This window comes from Anomalospiza imberbis, chromosome 24 (assembly GCF_031753505.1).
Source record: "Anomalospiza imberbis isolate Cuckoo-Finch-1a 21T00152 chromosome 24, ASM3175350v1, whole genome shotgun sequence".
Taxonomy (NCBI): Eukaryota; Metazoa; Chordata; class Aves; order Passeriformes; family Viduidae; genus Anomalospiza; species Anomalospiza imberbis.
In genome coordinates this window covers 2,456,724-2,470,864 of record NC_089704.1, presented here as the reverse complement: position 1 = coordinate 2,470,864, position 14,141 = coordinate 2,456,724, and the positions used below count along the sequence as shown (strand labels likewise).

Here is a 14,141-nt window from a genome sequence, read left to right as displayed (position 1 = left end):
AGCGACTTCCACCCTTTGAAGTACCCGGAGCTGTTTTGATTCCTTTCCCAGAGCTTTGGGGATGTCTCGATTACAAGGAAACATATTGAGCAAAGGAATAAATCTGGCCCAGGAAAGGGTAAGTTGCAAGTTTGACTGGAAACAGCTGGGATGGAACCACTTTCCATCAGAGAAATGAGATTTGCTGGAAGAGAAGCACTTTGCGGAGTCAGGTCTTTTTCTGCAGAAATTTCATTTCACAGAAGAGGGAGAAAAAAATCACATCTGACAACTTCGAATCATCCTGCTTTGATACTCCTCAAATCCGGTATTTGCATTGTTTCAAAACAACTTTAACCTCAGTCTTGTTTTCCCTCAATTGTTTCCCTGTTGTGCTTTTGCAACAAAGACATAAATAAGGTAATGCAAACTCAAGATACGTTCCTGCCTATAATGTTTTAAAGGAGTGAGGAAAAACAGCTTTTCGCTCCCATTCAAATCAAAGCCACCACCACCAAAACTCACAGCTGAAGGCAGAATTTCACTAGTGGAAGGGCATAAAAATGTGTTTCAAATGTATTTCAAAATTGGATGAGGATAGAGTCACCCTTTCCATCAAGTGGAAGTGCTTGAAGTAGTCAAGAAGCATCAAATTGATGACAGCAAAACACCATTTATTCACCTCTTCTAGGCTGTTGAATCATATTAAATATACAGGACTAAATTTTTGTATCATTTAAGCTTAAGTATAATTCTCACATTTAATTAAAGAGAAACAAAGCAGCGACGTATCGATACTCGCTATTTCGATTTCAAATCACTTCAAATGCTGGTAGAAGTGAGAAGGCTCAAAAACATCTCCAAGAAGAAAGTTATTCCTCCCAAAAAAAAAGAAGAATAAAAGCCCTCTGCCATCCTACTTCCCATTGACTACCAGATCACATCACTCTCAATCGCTACCATAGCTCACATTAAAAAATTAAGTCCATAACTGCAGAGAAGCATCTACCCATTTCTTTTATAGCTTCTTGCCACAACGAGCAATACATCTCCATTATCCCAGCACTCTCACCAACACACAATAGATCTGAGCCAGCATCATAAATAACATTTCGTGTAACGAAGTTACGCTGAGGAGAGCGGGCATAAATTAACACTCAGCCATGTAACTCTAAATAGTATTTTAGGCCTTGTCAGAAACCAATTATGCAAAATATCCTCCTCACGAAGATCTGCTCGTGATACTTCAAAGGATTACCTCGTTTCCAGCACCGTGGTCAAGGCACGGGGATGTGGATTGGGAAATAAGGGCTTAGCTGGGGGGTGCTCAGATGATTAAACCCTCTGAAGTCATCTAATTACTGACATCATGGCTCAAAAGCATCTGTGCACTTCCAAACAACGTTTTAATTTGCTGTTTGTAATGAAGATGCTTCCACTCAGAGCCGAGCCCGTTATCCCAAGTCAGTGAACATCCTGAAGCAGGAGGGACTACCAGGAATGAGATTTGCAAGGTTTAATCAAAGATAATACCAGTAAAGCTTGTGCTGCCTGTATCTTTACGCTACTTTGGCCATAACCCAAAGGAATTCAACATCACCTTATTCCAGCCAGGAATGAAGATTGTACACCTTTCTCAAGGTCACACACAAGCAAGTGGGAGAGATGGGGATAAATGAGAAGCATCTGTTATCTTTCCATCCCAGGTTGGATATCCAAGACTGGAGCTGGTCAGAAATCCCTAACTGGCTGTAAAAATCTTGGCTGCTTTCCGTTCAAATGAGGAATGGGTCTGAAAATCCCTAAGGATGTTTACTGAAGTCCCCAACAATTGTTTATCAGCACGGATTTAATTGTCCCAGCAACCCTGTCCCCAAGAAACCAGCAGTTGGGGTTTTAATCCTCGTTAATATGATCCTCCTTACCTCACACAGCAGCCGTTCAGATTTTTAAATTTCCACGATTCTCCCCCCAAAAAAACAAAGGCCAAGCACAGCTCCTGCTGATCCTCAGGCACCACATTGGCTGCTCACACCTCCCTCAACTCCAAGAGTTCGCTGCAAATCTGATGGCAGATGTGATTTCCAGCTGGGTCTATAGACCGACCACAGCAGGTTCATTAATAACAATTATTAAGTGCTTTATGTTACAAATTAGGCCTGTAGGAATACAAAAAATATCCAGGCAGTTGGCTTGCACGCTCTTGTCAGGAAGAACTGTAAATTCCCACTGTCACAACAACATCACCATGACAAAATGGGGATAGGAACTCGTCATAAATAAGGCTCTAAAATAGCTAAATCATCATTGGGGGCAAGAATATAAATTAATAGTCAGATGAAGCCCCACGGAATGGCTCAGATAACAGCTTCCATTCATCAAGCACACGGATTTTCAGAAGCTGCATGGAAAACATCTTCCTTTTGCTGCCTCCCAGCACCCAAAAGTTGCAACCACACAGGTCCAGGCACTTTGCTTAAAATATATTGCAAATCCCTGCCAATAACCTTTGGAAATTGATAGATCAGGCAAGAGAGGAGCTGTTAAAATGATAGAGGGAGGAAACAAATCACTCCCAGCCACGTCCTCAAGAACATCCACGGTTCCTCAGGCAGGCTGGGAAGAGTTGCAGCCACCCAGGCAGCCAAACAGTGGCTGGAAAATGCAGAGGAGCAGGATGATAAGAGAAAAAAACCCAGAAATCTGTTCCTTTAATTATTTTATTCCCCATTTGATTATTTCCTTCCCCACACTAAGGCACAGTCTGCCCTGGAGAGGTGATAGGGAAGGGCAGAAAAGCTCCATACTGAATAAGCTTCAACTCCTGAATATGTGGCACCATGGCACCAAGAAAGAGGGAAAAAGACTCAAAGCTGGAAGAAACCAAATTTTTTACCTAAAAAAAATGACGGGAGAAGCCTTTTCCTTCTCCTTACCTACCAGTCCCCACAAAGCAATGCTTCCCAGGGTGCTGCAGAGGACACAGAAAATGGATCCACGCGTGCAAGAGATGCCGAGGCCACAGATCCCACCAGGGAGTTCTCAGGAATTTATTTTCACTCGCTTCTGCCCAAGGCTGGATGCAAGGCAGCAGAGGAGAGGGAGCTTATTCATCCCGTTACTGGGCCCTTGGGGCATCCAGTTCCCCCCACCATGAAAATTTTAATAAAACCGGTGCATCGACTTTCAATTAGAAGGCCGTAAAACGGTTCATTTTCATCTGTTTGTTGCACAGTAACACAGATCCTCAGGAGAAAACAGCTCCTTTTCCAGACTGTCTGCGACGCAGAGAGCATTAATTGAATATTCTGTTGAAACCACCTTCAATTAGTGCCTCTGAGTTCTGCATGACATTCATCACTGCAACTCGCCCCGCTCTGCATGCGGCACGTTTGGGGTTTGGTGATGCTCACATCACATTAACTCACAGCATTAGCCCGAAAATAACAATTTTATTTGCTAATGAGATGCTAGCTGGGGTAGGGCAGGCTGCTGCATGAGGCAACACCTCCGTGGCATGAAGCAAAATGGGTTCCCCAGCCACTAGATTACCAGTATTGATTATAAATTCCTCATCTAACCCAATCCATAACATTGCTCTCCCACTCTTGCTGAATGGAAAAGATGAGGGCAACCCTGCGGTTGATGTTGTAACATAGACACAGCTCCTTTCTTGGAGTTCCCCCACCAGAATTAAGTGCATTCATATCACAGATGGAATTCAAGCTATAAATGATTGTCCCGTGGATCCTAAAGCACCATTAAGGTATAAATTTCCTTTTTTGGGCCACAGTTGAGGCAAAATTCAAGCTGAGTGTGGGCCAAGAGACAGAAACAAGGACAAAAGGTGCACTCCAGGTAGCACTGCCAGCTGCAAACCTCCCCCACATGGAAAGACAGCTGAAGACACTCATCCCAGGGCTGATACCTCCCGAAAAACAAAGGAGTTTTGCAGCAGACTCATCCAGTTCACTGAGCAGAAGTTCCCACTTCAAACCCCAAAACTGTGACAAGCTGTGATGCTGCTCCCCCTCCCTCAGCATGGAGCAGAGATGCTGGGAAAAATATTCTGGTAGAAAGGTGCTTTCATGACTCAAAAAAAAAAAAAAAAGAAAAAAAAAACATATTTCTATTTTGCATTATTTTGCATTCATCTCTGCTGACTGGGGGGATCTTTTTCTGCTGAGTCCTTTCCACTCATTTCTGCAGCTGCCAAGGTCTCTCCAGACACTGGTGCAAAAGGCAGAGGGGAGCCAAGGCGTCTGCCAGGCACCAGGAGCTCAGGATCAGAGTCCCCAAGGAAGGACAGGGCCAAGGAGTGCAGGGATGGGACATTTCCATGCCTGACACGTGGCTGTGCAGCCCGCAGGGAACAGGAATGGTTCAGCTGCTGCAAAGCAAGGCATCTTCACAGAATCACTGAGGCTGGACGAGCCTCCAAGATCGAGTCCAAGCTGTGCCCAATCCCCACCTTGTCCCCAGCCCAGAGCACTGAGTGCTACCTCCAGGCCTTCCTTGGACATCTCCAGGGATGGGGACTCAAACCCCCCTGGGAAGCCGCTGCCAATGTCTAACAGCCCTTTCCATGAAGAAATTCCTCCTAACACCCAACCTAAATGTCTCCTGGTGCAACTTGAAGTGTATCCCTTTGTGCTGTGCCTGTTCCCTGGGAGCAGAGCCGGACCCACCTGGCTGCCCCCTCCTGTCAGGGAGTTGTGGAGAGTGAGGAGGTGCCCCCTGAGCCCCATTTGCTGCAGGCTGAGCCCCCCAGCCTCTCCTGGCAGAACTGACTCTCCCATCCCTTCCCCATCCCTGGACACACTCCCACCCCTCAGTGTCTCTCTTCTCTGAGGGCCCTATTGTAAATGCAGGTGAGCCCAGTGGGAAGAAATGCTGATGTCTGAGTCCAGTTCAGAAGGCTGAATGATTTCTTTATTAGAACTATGCTATAATATATTAATATACTATTTAATGGAGATACTGAAACTACAAACCTGCTTTCTCTAACTCACAACTCGTGACCCTCTCTGAGAGCGCAGCCACAGGTGGGTTGGATTGGCCATCAGACTCAAACAATCCTCACCAGAATCCAATCAAGCAATCACCCCAGGTAATAATTCACCAAACACATTCCACATGGGGAAAACAAGGAGCAGAAATAGAAATTGTTTTCTCTTTCTTCTCTCTGTGCTCCTCTATGAAAAATCCTGGCAGAGAGAAGAATGTGCCTGCCACAAGGGGTCAGCCCTGGACACATCCCTTGAGGCACCTCCCCAGTGAAAGCCTGATGCTTGATCTCTTTGAGCCAGGTCTCATGAGCTCTCAGAGAAAAGTATCACACCTGAGATAGCTCAGCTACCTCGGATGGCATAAAATTAGCAGGGTGGCTTCTGAGACAGTGCTGGAAACAGAAAAGTTTTAATTAAAGGCAAAATAACAAAGCTCTTTACAGGGAAAACCCGAGCAGGGCAAGAGGTTCTTACTCCTGCTAAAACACCCCACAAAAGTGATTATTTCATTTGTTCTCTTCTTTTTCTAGTGAATTACCTAGGTGGGACCTTTTGGCTTCTGTCCAATTGGGTATCCTTAGGATTGAGGTGAAGTCCCCGAGGTCCTATGAGGTGTCTTTTAACCACATTAAGGAAAGAAACTTCTGGGCTTTTTTTCCTTTTTAAGGAGACAAAGGATAATTTGGTCACTCCATCAACAGGGGGCACATTCCTACAAAAACCCAGCCAGGCAAGGAGGATCCATCACATCCCTGGGGCACAGCCTCAGCTTGCCCAGCTCGAAAAGAGCTGGAGCATTGTTAAAAGAAGAAGGAAGCAGGTTTTGTGAGCATGTTGTCATTTACGAGAGCGCACTGTCACCTCCTGAGAACACACTGTCACCTCCTGAGGTGACACACTGTGTTAACAAGGTGATATTAATAGGCAGATCCTCCATGCAGAATTTCACCCACGGAACTGCAGTGACGTTTAACCTTGTGTCAAGTGCGCAGCAAGCTGATTATTTTAATTACAGGGTGGGATTTTTGGTTGTTTTTTTTTTTTTTTTTTTTCTTTCCCTGTTGCTGTTCCATTATGAGCTTCAGCCACATCAGTGAAAGGCTGAAGGGAGGAGGGGTCCCTGGCAGCATCCAACATCCACGTGCAATTTGGGGTTGGTCACCTGGCTGAGCACACCACGTGGGCACTTGAGGTCCCCTCCTAGCCCCAAATCACTGCTCAAGCTCTCTGTGCAACGCTGCTGGGACATTTCATGCTCAGGACAGGGCAACTCACACTTACTTCACATAAAGCATCTACATTTACACCAGAGCTTGGAGTTGGGCTTTTGGCTTCCACTAAAGCCATGGAAAACCCATGTTTGCTTCACAAATAAACCCAAACACGGTGTTTTTGAGAAACCCCACACAACAGCCAACATTTTTTTTTTTTAATTGTTCCTTAACTTCCTATCTGCAAATCTGCAGAGCACTCTAACATAATCAGGTCCTCTGCACAAGGGATTAGCAGGCTTATATCCCGTGGATCCAATCAGCAAAGTCTATCAGCAAAACATACTTATGTTGATACAGCTATTATAATCTGCATAATTCTTCTGAGTTCACATACTTAATGGATAGCAAACAGAGTCATTACTGCTGCAACTTCCATCCGTAGGATCTCTACGAGCCATTCACTGCAGTGGTTTTTATTATTCATAGCTTTAGTTATTGATTTTCAGCAGAAGATACATGCTTTTAAGCACCATAAAAGCAAGAGAGGAAAACAAATAGCACTATTCCAAGATTAATACGCCGCTCATAATAAAAGTATGGCTGTCACATCGCGCCGGGTTGAGCCGGTGGAGCCTTGACAAATTCCATGTAAAATGGCTGAGTCGCTTAATCAGCTTGTTAAATAATTTAAAGGCAAGTTTTACTGGAGGCAGGAAAGTTCTTCCCCAAATCCACTTCCTTCGATTTATGAGTCTGGAGTACATTAATCAACCCAAGCTGATGCTGCATCCCAGAAGGGCACAGACCGTGTGCAGGGTTTGAGGGACATGGGACAGATGTCGCTGTTGGGTGAGAAAGTGGCACAGACTCCAAGAAGGCTGGTTTGCACAGCAGCAGCTTTAATATGAAAAACTCTTTCTTTTATAGACTGTTCTGACACATTTCACCTGATTGGCTAATTAACAAAAACGCCTTTCTTATAAACAATCCTTGAGAATAAAAGGAAAACAGAAAGTAAGGAAAACACCACTGTGGCAAGCACGTTTCTCTCTCTCTCAGGATTTTTCAAAGAGGAGCACAGAGAGAAAGAAAGAGAAAACAATTTCTATTTCTGCTCCTTGTTTTTCCCATGTGGAATGTGTTTGGAGAATTGTTTACCTGGGGTGATTGCTTGGTTGGATTCTGGTGAGGATTTTTTGAGTCTGATGGCCAATCCAACCCACCTGTGGCTGCACTCTCAGAGAGGGGCACGAGTTGTGAGTTAGATATGGTAGTTAGAAAAAGTAGATTTGTAATTTCAGTATCTCCATTAAATAGTATATTAATATATTATAGCATAGTTCTAATAAAGAAATCATTCAGCCTTCTGATCTGGAGTCGGACATCATCATTTCTTCCCACCGGGTTCGCCTGCATTTTACAATACACCACCTGCAGGTTGTTTATAATAACAAGTTATCATCGCTTCTCTACAACTCTCCAAAAAGTCTCACAAGTCCGCTGTGAGAAAACTTATCAGATGTTCTCGCTCTCTGACCAGGCTGCCACATCCACAGATACAGGATGTGATGAAGCGTGATCCCTCTGTGGGAGGTTTGAGGGACATGGGATATAGGCTATGATGAAGTGTGATCCCTCTGTGAAGCAAGGATTCTGAGCCATGGGGCAGCTGACAAGCTTGGATGCAGTGATCATCCATGTTCAAATTATGGACACCAGGAATACTCAAGGTGGGGCACATAAACCTGGAAAGTGCAAGGACAACTCATCCTTCCCCTTTCCCTGGAATTGATTGATTGATTGATTGATTCCCTCCAACACAGGATTGATCCCAAACATTTGATTATGACCCAACATCCTCCCAGAGTCAGGACTGGCTATGAAGAGACTCCACTCCTTGCTCTAATAGATTTCCACAGCAAACTCCTGGAATCATTTAGGTTGGACAAGCCCTCAAAAATCATCCTGTCCAATTCTTAAACCCAGCACTGCCAAGGCCACCGCTAATAAATGTTCCCAAGGGCCACACCTGCACAGCTTCTAAAGCCCTCCAGGGCTTTCTGGGCTACCAAAAAACAGAAGCCAGCCAAAATTAAGGGAATAAAAAGCAGTTCTATTTGTAGAAGGGCCTTCAGGTACATTTAGGGCAAAGCTACACCCAAAAATGGATGACAGGTCATGGATTTCACACTTTTATAAACTTGGTCCATTTGCATATTGAGGGTTAATCTTCCAGTTACAGCTTCAGCTAATGAAGTCATTTACCCCAAGTTTGCTCCCCCAACTCACTTTTGTTTCCATCTCTCTGGCCCGAGGCAATGAGGTGTCCTTGATTGCCAGGCCTGGAGAGGAATTGTTGTGTCTGCCCAAAATAGGCAAGCAGCAGCTCACAATGTGTGTGGAGTTTAGAGTTCTACACTAAAGAACTGCAGGTAACAAACAGATGGAAAATATAAAAGATGATGACACCACCACTGCCCTGTTCCAACCCTTCCAGTGAATAAAATCTCCCTCATATCCAACCTAAACCTTCCTGGCACAACTCGAGGCCGTTTCCTCTCATCCTGTGATTTGTTCCCTGCGAGAAGAGAGCAGTCCCCACCTCACCATCACCCCTGTTCTCCCTCCCTCGGCAGACAGAGCTGCACCAGCAAACCAGTGGGAGATCAGAGCTATCAACCCCTGCAAAAAAATTCCCAGATTCAGGATATTATGGGAAGAACAGCTTCCAGAGCTAAAGAACCCCTTCAAAATCCACATCACAGGGCAGCAAGCACAAAGCTAAGCTCAGCACTGCCAGAGCACGGCAAAAAAAAACCAACAACACACTTAATTGTTCACTTAAAGGCTCACTTAGGAGGCAGAGAACCTACCAAATTACAACATTTTCATAGCGACTGGGGTCCCACCATGGTCTTTTTTGTTCCAGACACTGTACAGGCTGTCTCCATGTTAATAACCCTACTTCCCAAGGAGGCATGAAACAAGGAAAACGTCCACAAAAATCAAATACAAGGAGCCAGAATGCTTTAATGCCCAGGCAAGGAGGGCTGTAACTGGAGGAAAGCCCTGCAGTAAGATGCTTTTGATGTAGGCACCTAAAGGACTTTATAAACAACTCTCCAGGGCTGTGCTGGAGTTGCTGTGGAGCTCAAGCTGAGAAAACCATCCCAAAAGCTTCACATACTCCTCCTAATTCCACAGAAAATTCTGGTGTCAGTCTTCCATATCCAGCCTCACAGCTCTTATTTTAAATACCCAGCCCATTTATTTGCAGGTCTTCAGGAGAGACCCATCCTCCAAACAGCACAACAACACGGGCAGCAGCCCCAAATGTCACTACAGAAAATGATCAGGGAGAGGGTTTATATTGACCCACTTTCCCCATCCATCTAATTAAGATGCTCCTGCTTTTTCTGTGGTGGGGAAAAAGGGCGGAGAGAGCCCTGGGATGAAGCTGCACCTTGGCACACCACCCGAATTGCAAGAGAAATTATAGTCTAAGCCACTTCCCTCACAGAAAACTCCTTGTTAAAACAAGGAATTGCAGCTATTTTTTCCTCCTGGGAGGAGCTCTGGGTAAAGGCACACTCAAGCCAGTTGTTTCCAGCAAAGTTTTTACCCATCCCATTAAAATTCCCCTGTGAAAAATTTTCTTGGTAAAATTCGAAACCTTTAATAAAAAGACAGTAGGAGACAGAAATAAAGTAAAGGGTTAAAAACGGTTGGGTGTTTGGTATTCAGCTGAGAGTACAGTTGTTTTCAGAGATCCCCTTCAATACTCTTTCTATTACATCAGCTTGTTGCACATTTATATTTTTCTATAAATTAGTTTACATATTTTAGGAACAACTTTGCATGGCTCCCTTTTGGGTCTGTTTTTTTAGAGTATGTGTGGTTTTTCGGTTGTGGTTTTGGTTTGTTCTCTTTACCACTTTCAGTCTGGACTTTGGTTTATGTTTTCTTTAGATGGTAGATGATGATAGTTGGTATATCAATATTATATACATTTATTGGATTTATTTTGACTAAACAGACAGTTCACTCATTATTAGCTACGACTACGATTATGTCTAAGTTTTTGTTAGCAGCAGAAATAAAAATAAAGCTATTTTAACATTACATATAGAGCATTTATCTTAACATTTGCAAAAAGCCAATAATATAATATATATTTATAACATCCCCCAAAGCAGCTTTGCAGCCCTTCCCAAGCAAAATTCAAACTGAGTATCATAAAAAAAAAAACATTTAAGGATCCCCCAAATTCCTCCCTGTCCCCACTGAATTGTGGTGAAAAATAAAATCTTATAATTTTGATAGATTTGTAAGATTTTGGTATGTATTTTTAATGTAGCACACACGTTAGGGTTTTTTTTTTTTTAATGGCTATGTGTGTCTCTTGAGGATTTTGGACTCTTTTTATTACTTTTTACAATTTATATATACATAGGATTTTATAACAGGTTTATGTATATTTATTTTGTTGATTTTGTATTACAATTTATAGTTGGTCTTTTGTATAGAGAACTTTTTAATTGTTTGATTTATTTTACAATCGGAATTGTAAGGTTCTTATTTTTCACCGCAATTCACCACCCTGTGCTGTAATGCCCAGGACAGGGCAACTCACACTTACTTTACATAAAACATCTACATTTAGGGCTTGGAGCTGGGCTTTTGGCTTCCACCAAAGCCATGGAAAAACCCATGGATGACCTGGATGAGCCCAGGTGCTTGGGAAAGGCGAAGCACCTCAGGCAGGTGTTTTTAGCCCCAAAAATCGGTGGCTGGGGAGAACTCTCCTGCTGGAGGGTTCTCAGGAGCTGTTTTTTCCGGGGCATAACCCCTCCTGAGCTCTTTGCTGCTCGTGCTCTGCATTTCTCCGTCCACAATAAGCTGTCGGAGCGCTGCGTTGCACCTGCTGGAAATTAAACCCTTAACTGGCCTCTCTCCCCAGCCTAAGTCGGGAACAACAGCTGCCAGCGGGTCCTTCACGTGAAAAACGCCAATCACTAGTTTTTAAAAATTTTAAAAGTTTAACAATAATGAAACGGTTATAAAAATAGTAATACAATTAGGGTAATAAAAATTTCGAGCTACAAGGCAATAAAAAGCAAAGAATTACGGACGTCCGGATGCTCTCGGGCACTTAAGCCATGACAAGCATGCTTTGTGAGCAAAGGAATCACCCTTAAAAACCATACACTGCTGCATATTCATACATACTTCGTGGGGATGCACACATTCTATTTAAAGCAAGAAACTCTGTCTGGGATATATCAGCTCCTTCTTCTAATCCCCGCGGCGTCTTCGAGACTGAGCAAGGCCTGAAGAAATTAGCTCCTTCTGATAAGAGAACCATAAATTCCTCTTCTCTGGAAGACTGAGGTGTTCTGTGACTGCTATCTCAAAGCCAGTATCTCATTCCTTTAAAAAAAACCCACACATCGTTTCTATTTTAACTACAAAACTACATTTACCATACTATTAAAATGCTAATTCAGCACTTCTCATCAATAGAACATAATACATGCACTATTCAATTCAATATTTGCAATCATAAAGCATGCATTTTTCACACTTCCACGACGCAGGAGGAGTCAGAATCTGCCCAGGGACCTCTCCCACCCGCAATAAAAAAGCCCCTGGGGGAGCAGGGCCGTTTGTCACCCCTGGAATTGTGATTAGAAAGCGTTGGCATCGCTCCGGCAGCTCAGCATCCTCCAGCTCTGATACACAGGCAAGGCTGCTCAGCTCATCAAACACTCCCAAACCCCTCTCGGAGAAGGGAAGGAACAGCTGGAGGCAAAGGGGAAACTGAGGCACAAGGTTTTTAACTGCAGCGTGTCCAGTGTGGGGAGAGCCAGCAGGACAGGGGGGTGTAAATCTGTAAATCTCTTGGAGGGTTAATCCTGGAGCAGGAGTGAGGCCTTGGGAAGGCTGAGCTAGAACAGGGGCTGGGCAGAGTTAAAGAATAAAGTAGGTATGTTGCGGTAAGGTAGAAAAAAAAAAATTATAATATATATAAATTATATATAACATATAATTTTTATATATGATATAATAACATCTATAAAATAGATAAAATATATATTATTTCTAATAGAATACTAAATTATATAATTATAACATAAATTATATGTCGTATATTTTTCTATATATAATCTATTTATATTATAAAATCAGGCCTGCTCTGTTGGATCAGTCAAGCTCGCACTTTGCAAGTTCCCACGTGATAGCAATCCTGGCGTGAGCAGTCCGTTAATATAACAATCTATTTGTGAAAAACGCCAACCACTTGGTTTTTAAAATTTTACAAGTTTAATAATAATAAAATGGTTATAAAAATAGTAATACAATTAGAGTAACGAAAATTTAGAGTTAGGACAATTACAAGACAATAAAAAGCAAAGAATTACGGACGTCCGGATGCTCTCGGGCACTTAAGCCCGATAAGCATGCCTTGTGAACAAAGGAATAATCTTTAAAAGCAATAACCTGTTGCATATTCATACATCTCATACATGATGCATAAATTCCTTGCAAATTAAGAACTTTTCTGGTTTTTGTCAACTTCTTCCCCTTAATCCTGGTGGTTCCATACAGACGGAGAGAAGGTGGAAGAATGTTTGTCTTTTCCGATAAGGAGGCAGTAATTCTTTATGGGCCCCTATCACTGGCATCTCTGTGTGAAGAGTTTCTTCATTATCTCATCTCTTGCTTGAGCTAGTAAAAAAAAAAACACATACATAGATTCTTTTTTAACTATAAAACTACATTTACCATGCTATTAAAATGCTAATACAGCACTTCTAATCAATATAACACAATACATATAGTATTCAATTTAATATTTGCGAAAAGGCCAATCATAAAATATGCATTTTTCACACCATCCCTGGCTGAAAAACAACCAGCACCTGCGTAAATATTGAGCCTATCCCATTAAAACCGGTGAAGAAAATTTATTATATTTTATTATTTTATTTTATTTTATTTTATTTTATTTTATTTTATTTTATATTTTATTTTATTTTATTTTATTTTATTTTATTTTATTTTATTTTATTTTTTTTTTATTTTATTTTTATTTTATTTTATTTTAATCTGGTTTTATAGCGTACAATGGGACACTCCGCTGAGACCTCCAGCCCGCTGGGGGGCGCTGTGGGAAGGCGGCACAGGAAGCGGAAGTGCGGGCGGAAGCGGCCATCGTGCCGGCGGAGGGCCCGGGCGGTGAGTCGGGCCCGGGGCTCCCGGTGTGCCGCGTTCAGCTCCGCGCTCCCGGCACCTGCGGGCTGGGTCTCGGTGCTCGGTGAAGGGGTCTGGGCGGTGGGGCGTGACCTACGCGGTGAGGGACCCGTCCCGGTGCCCGGTGAAGGGTCCGTTCAGTCGAGTCCCTGTGGATACCCGGTCACGGGTCCCGGTGTGCTGGGCTCTGTGAGCCCCAGTGCCCGCTGAGGGACTGGGCTTGGCGGGATCCGTGCCTCTCCCCGGCTCCCGCTAAGGGGCTGAGCTGTGCCCAGCCCCAGCGCTCGGCGAGGGCCCGGTTTGGTGGGGCTCTGCTCGGTCTCAGTGCCTGATGAGGAGCCCGGTGTGGGGGGCCCGGGAGGCTGCGCCCCGGAACCCAGTCAGGGGTCCCGGTGTGCTGAGCTGCGGGAGCCCCGCTGTCCGCTGAGGGCCCCGGTGTGCTGGGCTGCGGGAGCCGCGCTGACGGCTGAGGGCCCCGGTGTGCTGGGCTGCGGGAGCCCCGCTGTCCGCTGAGGGCCCCGGTGTGCTGGGCTGCGGGAGCCGCGCTGTCCGCTGAGGGCCCCGGTGTGCTGGGCTGCGGGAGCCGCGCTGTCCGCTGAGGGCCCGCTCTGGGGGCTCTGACCCAGCCCCGGGAGCGCTCCGGACCTGCTGGGCTCTGTGAGTGTCAGTGCCCGCTGAGGTTTCG

The 14,141-nt window shown here is 44.3% G+C and overlaps 1 protein-coding gene across 1 annotated transcript in view; it reads left to right on the top strand.

The window, feature by feature from the left end:
* Nucleotides 1–14,141, top strand: part of FEZ1 (fasciculation and elongation protein zeta 1) — a 431,041-nt gene that overhangs the window by 103,432 nt on the left and 313,468 nt on the right. The gene's annotated exons all lie outside the window — the stretch shown is intronic.